Genomic DNA, 17579 nt, shown 5'->3' with positions numbered 1-17579 from the left:
TGAACCGATCCGGTTGTATTATCTTTAAGATAGCCAAGAAGGATCAGTCATGAAATCCATTGACAGTCAATGGAGGACGGATCCGTTTTCTATTGTGTCAGAGAAAATGGATCCGTCCCCATTGACTTACATTGTGTGTCAGGATGGATCCGTTTGGCTCAGTTTCGTCAAGCGGACAGCAAAACGCTGGAACAGTTTTCTCTGACACAATAGAAAATGGATCCGTCCTCCATTGACTTTCAGTGGTGTTCATGACGGATCAGTCTTGGGTATGTGAAAGATAATACAACCGGATCCGTTCATAACGGATGCAGGCGGTTGTATTATCAGAACAGAAGCATTTTTGCTGATTCATGACAGATCCAGCAAAAACGCCGGTGTGAAAGTAACCTCAGAGAAAAGTGTCAATTCCTGCACCACATTTCTCAACCAGCCTGAGCCCCTGTGATGATGTAGGACTGTCTAGACTGGATGACGTTTTGCACTGTCAGTCTCACCATTCATACTGTGTCCCTATATTAGTAAAATTCCCCCCAAATATTTGTCATGAATGGCAGATGGCGTTGTTTTTTTATAGGCAAGTCTTCAATGTTTCTGCTGTAGTCACCTTGATATCTCTGTCATTTGTCAGGATCAGCTATGGGTTTTGCAGCCTTGGCTGAGTGGTCGTGTGCTGTGCATTGTTTACTGTGCTTCATTCTTTTCATGATGTTTTCATGACTTGTATCATATCCTCCCAGTTTTACCACATATTCCTTATTAATCAAACGTGTCACCTCCTTGTGACCACAACATTAATCTGCAAGAAGCAGTCTTCGTTTACTCAGCTTGTTTATGTGGCCAGACGTGTTGTCGGCCATAGGGAATAGTTATGTTGTGTCTAGTTTTCCTAGAATTACCGTAATATTTACAATAAAAGAATTCTATATTTCGGCTTGTCATTCCCCCAAGCCATCCTCTTTCTTCCCCAGCGCTGATGTCTCTCCTCCACAAGGGTGGGTAATAATGTACTGAGCACTTTATGTATCTACTGTATGTACACCTACACATCATAGCAAACTTTAACACCCCACCCATCCCTTTTTCTTGTAAAAAAAAAAGTGTCAGTATAAGGAGAGATAGTCTTGTATAAATATTAAAGTTGTATAGGATTAGAAAATAAAAGCTATTCCTGTTCCAAAAACAGCGCCATTCCAGTTATTAGTTAAAATGGGGCTGAGCTGCAGTACCAAGCACAAACCATGAACAGGAATGGCGCTCTTTCTGGAACAAAGCAGACCCCCTATTTTAATCCTGAAGTCTGGTCTTGCATACAATAAATTAAAAACCGTGACTAGGAACTAAATTTCGATTTTACATTTCTTTTTGGCTGAAAAGAAACATGGACCATCAGCCTTTCCTACCGGATGAATGTGAATTAAGTAAAAGAAGAATCATAAAAGTAAACTTTTGAAAGTCTTTCTACTCAGTTTTTCCTGCCGATAAATTATCCCTCCATAGGACATTATTCCCAGTGACACATCCTAAATTCTACTACTTCTTCATTTTGTACAATTTTGCCATGGAAACTTGGCTGGGCAAATTTTAAATTGCTGGATTCTCTGTGGCACATTCTCAAGCACAATATTCTTATTGGAAAAGCTTCTGTAGCTATTTCAAGTTTTTCTTTACACCCTGTATACCCATCTACTTAATTAACATAATAGAACGCAAAAGAATTGTAGAACACTGTAGTACTAGTAATAATAATAGTAATAATAAAATACATAGTAATTAGGGATGAGCGAATCGACTTCGGATGAAACATCCGAAATCGATTCCCATAAAACTTTGTTCCAATACTGTACAGAGCATCCGTACAACATTAGAATGTATTGGCTCCGATGAGCCGAAGTTATTGCTTTGTGAAGTCTCACGAGACTTCGGGTAATAACTTCATGAATTGATTTCTACTGTCAAAAAAACATTTCCCGAACTCAGGTTCGGTTCCAAGGTACCACGGAACCGAACCCAAGTTCGGGAAATGGTTTACAGTACAAATTAATTTATGAATTATTACCCAAAGTCTCGCGAGACTTCACAAAACAATAACTTTGGCTCATCTGAGCCAATACATTCTAATACTGTACGGAGCTCATGCTCTGTACAGTATTGGAACTAAGTTTTATGCAAATCGACTTCGGATGTTTCATCCGAAGTCGATTCGTTCATCCCTAATAGTAATGCTACGCAGTAATAATGTTAAATGGGTTGTCTGGTTTATCAAACATATTTTGAAATACACTCTAAGGCCTCATGCACACGACCGTTGTTTTGGTCCGCATCCGAGCCGCCGTTTTTGCGGCTCGGATGCAGACCCAATCACTTCAATGGGGCCGCAAAAGATGCGGACAACACTCCGTGTGCTGTCCGCATCCGTTGCACCGATCCGTGGCCCCGCCCAAAAAACATAGCATGTCCTATTCTTGTCCGTTTTGCGGACAAGAATAGGCATTTCTACAATGGGCCTTCCGTTCCGCAAATTGCAGAAGGCACACGGGCGGCTTCCGTTTTTTGCGGATCCGCGGTTTGTGGACCGCAAAAAACGGCACGGTCATGTGCATGTAGCCTTAGGCTAATTTCACAGTCGCGTTTTGGGCGGATCTGTCATGGATCTTCAAAAACAGATCCGTTACAATAATACAACCGCATGCATCTGTCATGAACAAGTCCGTTTGTATTATCTGTAACATAGCCAAGACGGATCCATCATGAACTCCATTGAAAGTCAATTGGAGACGGATCCATTTTCTATTGTGTCAGAGAAAACGGATCCGTCCCCATTGACTTACATTGTGTGCCAGGATGGATCCGTTCGGCTCAGGCAGCGTTTTGTCGTCCGCCTCCAGAGCGGAATGGAGACTGATCGGAGGCAAACTGATGCATTCTGAGCGGATCCTTTTCTATTCAGAATGTTTTAGGGCAAAACTGATCCGTTTTGGACCGCTTGTGGGAGCCTATGACGCATCTCACAAATGGAAAGCCAAAACGCGAGTGTGAAAGTAGCCTTTGGCTACTTTTAAATCTGCATTTTTAGCTCAGGTTTTGAGATCCGGCAGAGGATCTCAAAACCTGAGTTAGGCTACTTTCACACTAGCGGTATTACTGGATCCGGCAGGGTTCAGTAAAAACGCTGCTTGCAGCGGTTTTGTGTCCGGCTGCAAAAAGCAACTGAACTGAACTGATGCATACTGGTACATCCAGATCAGTTTTGTCCCCCATTGTCAATGAATGGGGACAAAACTGATCAGTTTACTTCATGTTTTGAGATCCTTAGGCCTCTTTCACACGGGCGAGTTTTCCGCACAGGTCCAATGCGTGAGGTGAACGCATTGCACCCGCACTGAATCCGGACCCATTCATTTCTATGGGGCTGTGCACATAAGCGGTGCTTTTCACGCATCACTTGTGCGTTGCGTGAAAATCGCAGCAAGCTCTATATTGTGTGTTTTTCACGCAAAGCAGGCCCCATAGAAGTGAATGAGGCTGTGTGAAAATCGCAAGCATCCGCAAGCAAGTGCCGCTGCGGTGCGATTTTCACGCATGGTTGCTTGGTGACGATCGGGATGGGGACCCGATCTTTATTATCTTCCCTTATAACATGGTTATAAGAGAAAATAATAGCATTCTTAATACAGAATGCTTAGTAAAATAGGGATGGAGGGGTTAAAAAAATTAAAAAATTAAAAATAAACTCACCTCATCCTCTTGTTCGCACTGCCCAGCTCGTCTTCTTTCTTCTTCTTTGATGACCTGGGAGGAAAAGGACCTTTGGTGACGTCACTGCGCTCATCACATGGTCCATGTGATGAGCGCAGTGACGTCACCAAAGGACCTTTTCCTCCGAGGTCATCAAAGAAGACGAGCCGGGCAGCGCGAACAAGTGGATGAGGTGAGTTTAATTTTTATTTATTTTTTTTTAACCCCTCCATCCCTATTTTACTAAGCATTCTGTATTAAGAATGCTATTATTTTCCCTTATAACCATGTTATAAGGGAAAATAATAAAATCTACACAACACCTAACCCAAACCCGAACTTCTGTGAAGAAGTCCAGGTTCGGGTCTGGGTACCAAACATGCCGATTTTTCTCACGCGTGTGCAAAAAGCATTTAAACGCTTTGCACTCGCGGGGGAAAAATCGTGCATTTTCCTGCAACGCACCTGCATCTTTTCCAGCACGTCACCCGCAACGTCCATGTGAAAGAGGCCTTAAGAAGCACTGACACAACTTTTTTTATTCTCTGATCTGTTAGGCTACTTTCACACTAGTGTTTAAGTTTTCTGGTATTGAGTTCCATCATAGGGGCTCAATACCCAAAAAAAAAGGCTTCCATTTTGTCCCCATTAATTGTCAATGAAGAAAAAACTGAACTGAACAGAACGGAATGCTCCAAAATGCGTTCCCAGACCAGAGCAAACCGCAACATGTTGTATTTTGCTTTCCGTCCTGGGATGCGGATGCAAAACGGATCCGGCATTACCCCAATGCAAGTCAATGGGGACGGATCCGTTTTCTCTGCCACAATAGAAAACGGATCCGTCCCCTATTGACTTTTAATGGAGTTAATGACAGATCCGTCTTGGCAATGTTAAAGATAATACAACCGGATCCGTTCATAACGGATGCAGATGGTTGTATTATCAGTAACGGAAGGGTTTTTGCTGGACCCTGCCGGATCCAGTAAAAGCGCTAGTGTGAAAACTAAAAAAAAAAGCCTAATTATTGCAGATGATCAGTGGGGGGTGGTTTGCCATCCACCGTTGATCTCATATTGATGAAGAAAACCCCTAAGTGTTTTATTATGAGTATTTATATTTTGGTTACATCAGCATGTAGCATCTGCCTTGTACAATGCCCCCCCAGCAGGCTGGATTTCCTTGTAACTGGGGTTCCTTTGGATGCCCCAGTTACAGTGGAAATAGTGGGAAAAAGATCTCCTATTGTCTCCTAACACCCAGTTCACACCTGAGCGTTTTACAGCGCGTTCCTACGCGCTGTAAAACGCTCAACAAGGGGAAACCAATGCTTCCCTATGGGAATGGTTCTCACCTGGGCGTTTTACAGCGCGTACGATCGCGCTGTAAAACGCCCGACGCTCAAACAAGTACTTGAGCGTTAAGGGTCTGTCAGTGACCTCTTGGGGATAAATTAAGTGAAAAAAATATTTGAAAAATTTTTTAAAAAAAAATATAATACAACACAAATAAAAGAAAAAAATATAAGCAAAATATAAGCAAAATATAAGAGTGTTCACTGTCCCCCAACAGGCTTTTTATGATCCCTTGGGGGACATATTATGTGGCAAAAATATATGAAAAAAAATAAATATAGAAAATTATAAAAAAAAATACAAAGAAAAGAAAAAAAGGAAAAGGAAAAAGTGCTAAATAATAGAGTGTTCATTGTCCCCCAACAGTCTTTTTATGACCTCTTGGGGGACATATTATGTGGCAAAAAAATAAAAAATAATACACTAAAATATTAATAAAATAAAAAGGAAAAAGTGAAAAATTACCAAAGTGTCAGTGTCTCCCAAAGGTTTATATTATATAACAAAACGACTGACACAAAATAGGGAACTAATTATAATAATTTATTTTGGTGTCAGTTTGCATATTTAAAGAATAGGGAGCTATAGTTTGAAAAAAAAATACTTTAAAAATGTTTTCCAGTTTCCCCCAAATAAAACAAAAAAATTGAGTCTGTGTCAAGTAAAAAATTGTAGCAAAAATAATTTTGTTAGTCCCAAAATAAAAAAGTTACAACCGTTTGAACCACCACGTGCGCTAAATCACAAAAAAAGTGTCTGTTAGCCCTGGGTATTAACGTATTAACCAATGAGTGCTTTCCCTACTAGTGCTTACTGGTTATTGCAGGACTCCTGTAACTGGGGGGCAGAAGGTGGTAATAACCAATGAGCACCGTCCTCTGCAGTGAAGGAAAGCGCTGATTTATACAGGGAGTGCAGAATTATTAGGAAAGTTGTATTTTTGAGGATTAATTTTATTATTGAACAACAACCATGTTCTCAATGAACCCAAAAAACTCATTAATATCAAAGCTGAATATTTTTGGAAGTAGTTTTTAGTTTGTTTTTAGTTTTAGCTATTTTAGGGGGATATCTGTGTGTGCAGGTGACTATTACTGTGCATAATTATTACGCAACTTAACAAAAAACAAATATATACCCATTTCAATTATTTATTTTTACCAGTGAAACCAATATAACATCTCAACATTCACAAATATACATTTCTGACATTCAAAAACAAAACAAAAACAAATCAGTGACCAATATAGCCACCTTTCTTTGCAAGGACACTCAAAAGCCTGCCATCCATGGATTCTGTCAGTGTTTTGATCTGTTCACCATCAACGTTGCGTGCAGCAGCAACCACAGCCTCCCAGACACTGTTCAGAGAGGTGTACTGTTTTCCCTCCTTGTAAATCTCACATTTGATGATGGACCACAGGTTCTCAATGGGGTTCAGATCAGGTGAACAAGGAGGCCATGTCATTAGATTTTCTTCTTTTATACCCTTTCTTGCCAGCCACGCTGTGGAGTACTTGGACGCGTGTGATGGAGCATTGTCCTGCATGAAAATCATGTTTTTCTTGAAGGATGCAGACTTCTTCCTGTACCACTGCTTGAAGAAGGTGTCTTCCAGAAACTGGCAGTAGGACTGGGAGTTGAGCTTGACTCCATCCTCAACCCGAAAAGGCCCCACAAGCTCATCTTTGATGATACCAGCCCAAACCAGTACTCCACCTCCACCTTGCTGGCGTCTGAGTCGGACTGGAGCTCTCTGCCCTTTACCAATCCAGCCACTCGCCCATCCATCTGGCCCATCAAGACTCACTCTCATTTCATCAGTCCATAAAACCTTAGAAAAATCAGTCTTGAGATATTTCTTGGCCCAGTCTTGTTCAGTGGTGGTCATCTTTCAGCCTTTCTTACCTTGGCCATGTCTCTGAGTATTGCACACCTTGTGCTTTTGGGCACTCCAGTGATGTTGCAGCTCTGAAATATGGCCAAACTGGTGGCAAGTGGCATCTTGGCAGCTGCACGCTTGACTTTTCTCAGTTCATGGGCAGTTATTTTGCGCCTTGGTTTTTCCACACGCTTCTTGCGACCCTGTTGACTATTTTGAATGAAACGCTTGATTGTTCGATGATCACGCTTCAGAAGCTTTGCAATTTTAAGAGTGCTGCGTCCCTCTGCAAGATATCTCACTATTTTTGACTTTTCTGAGCCTGTCAAGTCCTTCTTTTGACCCATTTTGCCAAAGGAAAGGAAGTTGCCTAATAATTATGTACACCTGATATAGGGTGTTGATGTCATTAGACCACACCCCTTCTCATTACAGAGATGCACATCACCTAATATGCTTAATTGGTAGTAGGCTTTCGAGCCTATACAGCTTGGAGTAAGACAACATGCATAAAGAGGATGATGTGGTCAAAATACTCATTTGCCTAATAATTCTGTACAGGGTGTAAATAGGAGGCAGGATGGAAGGAAATGTCACCACTTTTCCAGGTTTTTCCTGTAAAAATGATTTTTTAAACAAGTTCTTGCAGTGTGGTCGCTGAAATAGAAGATTCATACTTGCCTGCTACATGCCGCTTCGGTCCGCCGCACTGCCTCCGCTGCCTCCATATTCCGGTTCCTGCGCTGTTTACACCTGGCAGTTGATGGCCATGGTCACATACACCACTCCAGTCAATGATTGGCTTCGGAGGTGACATGCTGCTTGTAGCCACATTACTGCTGAAGCCAGTCCTTGGCTTGAAAGGTGCATGTGACCACGGCCATATACTGCCAGGTGAAAACAGTGCGGGGACTGAAATATGGAGGCATTGGGGGCAGTGCGGAGAACCAGAGCGGCTGGTAGCAGATAAGTTTAACTCTTTGGTTTCAAAGGCCATGCTGCAGGAACATGTTAAAAATTATTTTTTACTGGGAAATCCCTTTAAGCCCGTAATACACTGAGATATTCAGGTCAATTACTGGGAACAAGTGTTCATAGGAACGCTCATTTATGATAATTGGCCAGTATAATCAGGGATGTGCTACTGGTAATCAATACAACTAAATGAAGGAGGAATGACTGTGATATTGATCACTCCTCCCAAGTCACTTTACATTGGCCTGTGTAATAGGCCGATGCAAATAAGCGGCAATCAACTTTTTTAATTTTTTTTATTGCGGCCCCTTGATATAGAGCGATGTGACAATGCGGCCCTCAGACCAAAAAAGGTTGTGCACCCCTGATCTAAGGTATGTTACATCTGACACCAACAGCTGATTTAACTCCTGTGCTGTCACTGCACTGTACATGTATGTAGCAGAGCAGGAAGAGGGTTTTATGGGGCGTTGTATGTCTATGGCAGGGAGGGATGCTGTGTATATGGGGGATTGCACATAGAGGTTATCTTTATTGAGACCACCCCTGTAATAACTATAGTACCATTTTCCATGTTGTTTCCACATCATCCGTCATATATAAAGTATGAAGATACTGATCATCTTAACACATTGTGTGGGGCTGGGTATTTTATCTGTTCTCCTTATGTCCAGGTGAGTTCTTTTTCTTGCCGTAGACAATCAGCATTTGTACTCAGGAATAAATGTAGGCCAATCGTTATTTCTTGTTCCCACCAAGAGGAAGTCATTGTTGAACAGGCATCAGTGAAGTGTCCTTACCGAGCACATTCGGAGCGCATTACTGCCTCGCTCGATCAATATCAAAAACCTGGCAGGTCTGTCATGTTAAGCATGTTAAACACGGCACATGGAATGGGCACGTTTCCATATTCAGTAATCTTTCACCGCTCCTGACATTCCTGTTTTAATAGCTTCATGCATTCCCCGTGTAATAACAATTCTGGAGCCTCTATTCTTATGGCTCTATGTCGTGCCATTCCTTTATTATTTCTGCAAGAAGTTATGAATAAATTACTATTAGCCTTCAGTAAGGGTACAGAGGGGAGGTAACCAGTTGGGGGGGTGTCCCTGCACAGTCTGACTCTATCCAATCAGTGCAGCCATTTTCAGACTGTGCAGGTACACCCCCCAAACTTATTACCTCCCCTCTGTACCCTTACCAAGCGCACATGTCAGACATGACAGATGCCCTTTAATAAAAATGGGACATTTACTTAACTTTTATAATTTTACTCGTCTATGGTCACCTCTTATTCTTCATCTCGCCCCAAATGATATCTAGTCTTCCATCACATGACTATGCAACCAATCTGTGGCCACAGATGTGACGTCTGTCAGTAAGGAATATCACCATTATGGGCAGAGATTGGCTGCAGGATCTCATGATGGAGAGACAGGGCGCTGTTATCACTGGGTAGACCTGGGCAATGGCTGTTGTAGGGGAAAGTTCGTAATACATATCCTCAAGCAGCATATATTTGGTTATATTGCCATCCAACATGCCCACTCCTTGTTTCCGCTAACAGCAGTTAGACTGTCTACTTCAGATATTGTTCTAGTGGATTGTGTTTTGTGTATAGCAGCCCCAAATTAGCAAGCAGCTAAACGGATTGCTCAGTATTGTGTGGCAGAAGTTGAAGAAGCCAAAGTTGCCCCAGTCGTTCAATATGTGACAACATTAGACAGGCATGTAGGTACCTTCGATGTATGTCCAGATGTAATGTTATTTATGTCACTTCTGAAGCATTATGGCGGTCATTTATTATACGCCACTTTTTGGCGTATTCAGGTTGAAGATTTTGGCGGACCGGCCTATCTCATTCATCATTTTCCACGCCAGTTTATGGCGTGGAAAATGGCTTTCACACCTTAAGGACCTTGCCATTTTTCACCTTAAAGGGGTTCTGGATAGATCATCAGCATCTGATCGGCGGGGTCCAACACCCGCCCAGGCCATTGATATTAGTCATGACGTCACTGGTCCTGCGGTAAACAGCGAGAAGGCTGCGGCGCTACTGCCAGTGCTGCTGCCTTCTCAAACAGCTGATCGGCAGGGGTCCTGGGTGTCGGACCCCTGCCGATCAGATGCTGATGATCTATCCAGAGGCTAGATCATCAATTTAAAAAAACTGCAGAACCCCTTTAAAGTGAATCTGTCACCAGAATCATCACCATTATACTAAAACTATTGTCTTGTAGCACTTACTACCTCCTTTCCAGATGTGCTTTTCTTTCCTTGCTGCTTGGTTTCTATCTTTGAAAAAATCCACTTAATTCCTTATGCAAATGAGCTAGTAAGGTGCCCAGAGTGGCGTTATTTTTGTTCAAAGGCGCCCAGGAACACCCCCATTGAGTGCCCAGGCCCGCCCTCCAGCAGAGCCCAAGCACTTCTCTCCTCGGCTTTGCAGCCTCTACCAGGTTTTCCTCTAGGATTGTCCTGTATTTAGCTCCATCCATTTTCCGATCAACACTAACCAACTTCCCTGTCCCTACTGAAGAAAAGCATCCCCACTGCATGATGCTGCCCCCACCATGGTTCACAGATGTGTTCAGGGTGATGTGTAGTGCTAGTTTTCCGCCACACATATCATTTCGCATTTAGGCCAAAAAGTTCAACTTTGGTCTCATCTGACCAGAGTACCTTCTTCCACATGTGTCCACTAAATGGCTTGTGGCAAACTGTAAACAGGACTTCCAATAGCTTGCTTTCAAAAATGGCTTTCTACTTGCCACTCTTCCATAAAGGCCAGTACACGACCAATAGTTGTTCTATGGGCAGATTATCCCACGTGAGCTGTGGATCTCTGCAGCTCCTCCAGACTAACCATGGGCTCTTGGCTGCATCTCTAATTAGTGCTCTCCTTGCCTGGGCTGTCAGTTTAGGTGGACGGCCATGTGTTGGTAGGTTTGCAGTTGTGCCATACTCGTTCAGGTTTCGGATGAATGATTGAACAGTGCTCCATGAGATGTCCAGAGCTTGGGATATTTTTATAACCTAACCCTCCTTTACACTTCTCCACAACTTAATCCCTGACCTGTCTGGTGTGTTCCCTGGTTTTCATGATGCTGTTTGATCACTAACGTTCTCTAACAAGCATAGAAACATAGAATGTGTCGGCAGATAAGAACCATTTGGCCCATCTAGTCTGCCCAATATACTGCATACTATGAATAGCCCCTGGCCCTATCTTATATGAAGGATGGCCTTATGCCTATCCCATGCATGCTTAAACTCCTTCACTGTATTTGCAGCTACCACTTCTGCAGGAAGGCTATTCCATGCATCCACTACTCTCTCAGTAAAGTAATACTTCCTGATATTACTTTTAAACCCTCTAATTTAAAACTACCTTATGTCCTCTTGTAGCAGTTTTTCTTCTTTTACATATTCTCTCCTCTTTTACCTTGTTGATTCCCTTTATGTATTTAAAATTTTATCATATCCCCTCTGTCTCGTCTTTCTTCCAAGCTATACATGTTAAGGTCCTTTAATCTTTCCTGGTAAGTTTTATCCTGCAATCCATGTACTAGTTTAGTAGCTCTTCTCTGAACTCTCTCCAAAGTATCGATATCCTTCTGGAGATATGGTCTCCAGTACTGCGCACAATACTCCAAATGAGGTCTCACTAGTGCTCTGTAGAGCGGCATGAGCACCTCCCTCTTTCTACTGGTAATGCCTCTCCCTATACACCCAAGCATTCTGCTAGCATTTCCTGCTGCTCTATGACATTGTCTGCCTACCTTTAAGTCTTCTGAAATAATGACCCCTAAATCCCTTTCCTCAGATACTGAGGTTAGGACTGTATCACTGATTTTATATTCTGCTCTTGGTTTTTTATGCCCCAGGTGCATTATCTTGCACTTATCAACATTAAATTTTAGTTGCCAGATTTTTGACCATTCCTCTAGTTTTCCTAAATCCTTTTCCATTTGGTGTATCCCTCCAGGAACCCTGTTACAAATCTTTGTGTCATCAGCAAAAAGACACACCTTTCCATCGAAGCCTTCTGCAATTTCGCTGATAAAGATATTAAACAATATGGGTCCCAGAACAGATTCCTGAGGTACCCCACTGGTAACAAGACCCTGGTCTGAATATACTCCATTGACTACTGTTTTCTGTCCCTCAGCCATTGCCTAATCCATTCAACAATATGGGAGTGCAAGCACAAAGACTGCAATTTATTGATAAGCCTTCTATGTGGGACAGTATCAAAAACCTTACTAAAGTCTAGATAAGCAATGTCTACTGCACCTCTGCCATCTATTATTTTAGTCACCCAATCAAAAAAATCAATAAGATTAGTTTGACATGATCTCCCTGAAGTAAACCCATGCTGTTTTTCATCTTTCAATCCATGGGATTTTAGATGTTCCACAATCCTCTCCTTAAGTATGGTTTCCATTAATTTCCCCACTATTGATGTCAGGCTTACTGGCCTATAGTTCCCCGATTCCTTCCTACTACCTTTCTTGTAAATGGTCATAACATTTGCTAATTTCCAATCTTCTGGGACGACTCCTGTTACCAGTGATTGGTTAAATAAATCTGTTAATGGTTTTGCTAGTTCACTGCTAAGCTCTTTTAATAGCTTTGGGTGTATACCATCAGGCCCCTGTGACTTATTTGTATTAATTTTAGACAGCTGACTTAGAACCTCTTCCTCTGTAAAGACACATGCTTCAAAAGATTCATTAGTCTTCCTTCCTAACTGAGGTCCTTTTACTTCCTTTTCCTTTGTAAAAACTGAACAGAAGTATTCATTGAGGCAGTCAGCTACTTCTTTATCTTCTTCCATATACCTTTCTTCTTTTGTTTTAAATTTGGTAATTCCTTGTTTTAGTTTCCTTTTTTCATTTATGTATCTGAAGAATGTCTTATTGCCTTTTTTTTTACTGATTGAGCTCATTTCTCTTCTGCCTTTGCTTTAGAAGCTCTTATAACTTGTTTTGCCTCTCTCTGCCTAATCTTATAAATTTGCCTGTCATCCTCGTTTTGGTTTTCTTTATAATTCCTAAATGCTATCTTTTTGTTTTAAATGATTTTGGCCACTTCTGCTGAGTACCACAGTGGTCTCTTCCTTTCTTTGCTTTTACTGATAAGCCTAATGCAATTATCTGTTGCCTTCAATAGTGCCATTTCTCCTGGACTCCATTGAAACTGTTCCAATCTGATAGGGACTCGTATACCACTATTTTAATAATTTATTTTAGAAAAGTCTGTTTTTCTAAAATATAAAACTTTAGTTTTTGTGTGGTGTGACTCAGTCACTGTACTTATAGTAAACCACACTGACTGGTGATCCCTAGATCCCAAGCTTTCCCCTACAGTAAAATCCGATACCAAATTCCCTTTTGTGAATACTAAATCTAAAATGGCCTCCTTCTGGGTTGGCTCCTCAACTACTTGCTGTAGAGATAATACCAGTAGGGAATTTAGAATATCTGTACTCCTGGCAGAACTAGCTATTTTGGTTTTCCAGTTTACATCAGGAAGATTAAAGTCTCCCATAATGATAACTTCCCATTTCAATGTCATTTTAGCTATTTCCTCAACTAGTAGATCATCTAATTCTTTGACTTGGCTAGGTGGTCTATATATCACACCTACACGAGTTACCTTATGATTATCAAGCTGCAAGTTAACCCAAACAGACTCTAAATTGGTCTTGCTAACTTGTATTAAATTAGATTTTATGCTTGTACAGTTCTTTTTCATTCCAACGAGAGCTAACATGAGACACAAAGCCAAACCCTTGGTTCAGACACCAGTCACCAAGCCATACATTGAATTCCTTAATGCGCATCTTCCTGTCATGCTGAAGGTTATGCATAGGCGAAACTGCAGAGAATGAAACAGTTGATGCAACCTCCCGTATATCATTTCCAAGTGTGTGAAAAGCTTCCTTCACCTTTGAAACCTCATTGCAAGCCAGATCATTTGTCCCAAGATGGACAATAACATCCACCTCCCTTTCCTGCTTTGCTTGCCTAACAATATTAAGGATACGTCGTCTATCCCTGCAAGTGGTAGCACCAGGGAGACATCTCACAAAACCATTTTCCTCAAACTTCACACCTCTTATGATAGAATAGCCCACCAACAGCTGCTTACTATCAGTCCTCATCTTATCCTTTTCGTCTTTGGCTACAGTCTTGCATACTTTAGGCATGGGATATGATTGTTCCTCACCCACTGTGCCTGAGCCATCCTCAGTGTTGCTTTTGCGCTCTGAAAGTGCTGCAAATGAATTATGGAGAGCCACAGACTGTGGGACATGTCTATCATCAATAACTCTCAGTCTACCATAACCTGCAGTAACCCATCTTCAATTTCTAGGGGGCCTCTGTGGCAGTAGCATTGCAACATTCCCAGCCTGAGTTTGTTTAACAGTTAATTTACAAATCTCAGATTTCAAAAATGATATTTCCTGCTGCATTAGGGCTAATTCAGACGGCCGTATGCTGTCCGCAAAAATACTGAATGCTATCCGTTTTTTTGCGGATCCGCAAAAAAAATGAAACATGTCCTATACTTGTCCGTGAAAATCAGGACATGGCCCCATTGAAGTCTATGGGTCCGCAAAAATACTGAATGCTATCCGTTTTTTTGCAGATCCGCAAAAAAACGGATAGCATTCAGTATTTTTGCGGACAGCATACGGCCGTCTGAATGAGCCCTAATGGAGAGCTTTCTACAGATCAGACAACATCCAAACCTCCGAAGAGTTGAACCTGAAATAAAAGCACAACAATTCCTGCACAGAACCAGGTCTGCCATTTTAAAGAGGGGAAAGATTTTAAACAAAAAAAAATCTTACTTTTTTAGATAGCATCCACCTCCAGATTACCTCCTGATTATCTCAGATGCACTTATAAATGCTGCACTTGAGAATACTGCAAGCTATAATTAGGCAAGCTAATACTATGTTTTCTATATACACACACTCCCACAAAAGCTCCTACCCCAACAACAAATTTAACACCTTAATCACCTATGCTCATTTGCAATCAGACAATAGCAAGAACCTTACCTGTTTTGAAGCACAGTGTCTGAGTCTCTGAGGCCTTCACAGAACAGCTGTAGTTGGACTGAGAATAAACTGCATACAGGTGGACTCTATTTACTAATTAGGTGACTTCTAAGGGCATCTGGTCACACTGGATTTTATTTAGGGGGATCAAAGTACAGGGGGCTGAATACTGATGCATGCTACACTTTTCAGATTTTTATTTATGAAAGATTTTGAAAACCATGTATCATTTTCTTTGTGTTGGTCTATCACATAAAATCCCAATCAAATACATTTGTTTGTGGGTGTAACGTGAAAAAATGTGAAAAAGTTCAATGGGTATGAACACTTTTTTCAAGGCCTGTGTGTGTGTATATATATATATATATATATATATATATATATATATTTATTACACACACACACACACACACACACACACACACTCACCTAAAGAATAAGGCTACTTTCACACTTGCGGCAGAGAGATCCGGCAAGCAGTTCACACTTGCCAGATCAGGCAAAATGTATGCTAACTGATGGCATTAGTAAGACTGATCAGGATCCTGATCAGTCTTAAAAATGCCTGATCAGTCGAAAAAATGCATTGAAATGCCGGATCCGTCTTTCCGGTGTCATCCGGCAAAAACGGATCCGGCATTTATTTTTTCACCTTTTTTTCAGTCTGCGCATGCGCATACCGGAAGGACGGATCCGGCATTCCGGTATTCTGAATGCCGGATCCAGCACTAATACATTCCTATGGGAAAAAATGCCGGATCTGGCATTCAGGCAAGTCTTCAGTATTTTTCGCCGGAGATAAAACCGTAGCATGCTGCGGTTTTCTCTTTTGCCTGATCAGTCAAAACGACTGAACTGAAGACATCCTGATGCAAACTGAACGGATTACTCTCCATTCAGAATGCATGGGGATAAAACTGATCAGTTCTTCTCCGGTATAGAGCCCCTATGACGGAACTCTATGCCGGAAAAGAAAAACGCAAGTGTGAAAGTACCCTTATTAGGAACACCATACTAAGGGTACTTTCACACTTGCGTTTTTCTTTTCCGGCATAGAGTTCCGTCACAGGGGCTCTATACCGGAAAATAACTGATCAGTTTTATCCCCATGCATTCTGAATGGAGAGTAATCCGTTCAGTTTGCATCAGGATGTCTTCAGTTCAGTCGTTTTGACTGATCAGGCAAAAGAGAAAACCGCAGCATGCTACGGTTTTATCTCCGGCGAAAAAAACTGAAGACTTGCCTGAATGCCGGATCTGGCACTTTTTCCCATAGGAATGTATTAGTGCCGGATAAGGCATTCAGAATACCGGAATGCCGGATCCGTCCTTCCGGTATGCGCATGCGCAGACTGAAAAAAAGGTGAAAAAATAAATGCCGGATCCGTTTTTGCCGGATGACACCGGAAAGACGGATCCGACATTTCAATGCATTTTTTCGACTGATCAGGCATTTTTAAGACTGATCAGGATCCTGATCAGTCTTACTAATGCCGTCAGTTAGCATACATTTTGCCTGATCCGGCAGGCAGTTCCGGCGACGGAACTGCTTGCCGGATCTCTCTGCCGCAAGTGTGAAAGTAGCCTAATACGGTGTTGGACCCCCTTTTGCCTTCAGAACTGCCTTAATTCTACGTGGCATTGATTCAACAAGGTGCTGATAGCATTCTTTAGAAATGTTGGCCCATATTGATAGGATAGCATCTTGCAGTTGATGGAGATTTGAGGGATGCACATCCAGGGCACGAAGCTCCCGTTCCACCACATCCCAAAGATGCTCTGTTGGGTTGAGATCTGGTGACTGTGGGGGCCATTTTAGTACAGTGAACTCATTGTCATGTTCAAGAAACCAATTTGAAATGATTCGAGCTTTGTGACATGGTGCATTATCCTGCTGGAAGTAGCCATCAGAGGATGGATACATGTTCTCATTCTGTTTACACCAAATTCGGACTCTACCATTTGAATGTCTCAACAGAAATCGAGACTTATCAGACCAGGCAACATTTTTACAGTCTTCAACAGTCCAATTTTGGTGAGCTCGTGCAAATTGTAGCCTCTTTTTCCTATTTGTAGTGGAGATGAGTGGTACCCGGTGGGGTCTTCCGCTGTTGTAGCCCATCCGCCTCAAGGTTGTGCATGTTGTGGCTTCACAAATGCTTTGCTGCATACCTCGGTTGTAACGAGTGGTTATTTCAGTCAACGTTGCTCTTCTATCAGCTTGAATCAGTCGGCCCATTCTCCTCTGACCTCTACCATCCACAAGGCATTTTTGCCCACAGGACTGCCGCATACTGGATGTTTTTCCCTTTTCACACCATTCTTTGTAAACCCTAGAAATGGTTGTGCGTGAAAATCCCAGTAACTGAGCAGATTGTGAAATACTCAGACCGGCCCGTTTGGCACCAACAACCATTCCATGCTCAAAATTGCTTAAATCACCTTTCTTTCCCATTCTGACATTCAGTTTGGAGTTCAGGAGATTGTCTTGCCCAGGACCACAACCCTACATGCATTGAAGCAACTGCCATGTGATTGGTTGACTAGATAATTG

The 17579-nt window shown here is 42.0% G+C and overlaps 1 protein-coding gene across 9 annotated transcripts in view; it reads left to right on the top strand.

Moving 5' to 3' along the window:
• Positions 1-17579, top strand: part of MBNL2 (muscleblind like splicing regulator 2) — a 204909-nt gene that overhangs the window by 54742 nt on the left and 132588 nt on the right. Inside the window, exon 1 of one of the 9 annotated variants that reach the window (XM_040425297.1) lies at positions 976-995. The exons of the other annotated variants lie outside the window; for them this stretch is intronic. The gene's annotated coding sequence lies outside the window, so the exon portion shown is untranslated. Of the gene's footprint in view, positions 1-975; positions 996-17579 lie in introns of those variants that run through there. 9 annotated transcript variants of the gene reach the window in all.

This window comes from Bufo bufo, chromosome 3 (assembly GCF_905171765.1).
Source record: "Bufo bufo chromosome 3, aBufBuf1.1, whole genome shotgun sequence".
Classification (NCBI taxonomy): domain Eukaryota; kingdom Metazoa; phylum Chordata; class Amphibia; order Anura; family Bufonidae; genus Bufo; species Bufo bufo.
This window is presented reverse-complemented; position numbering and strand designations above follow the sequence as displayed.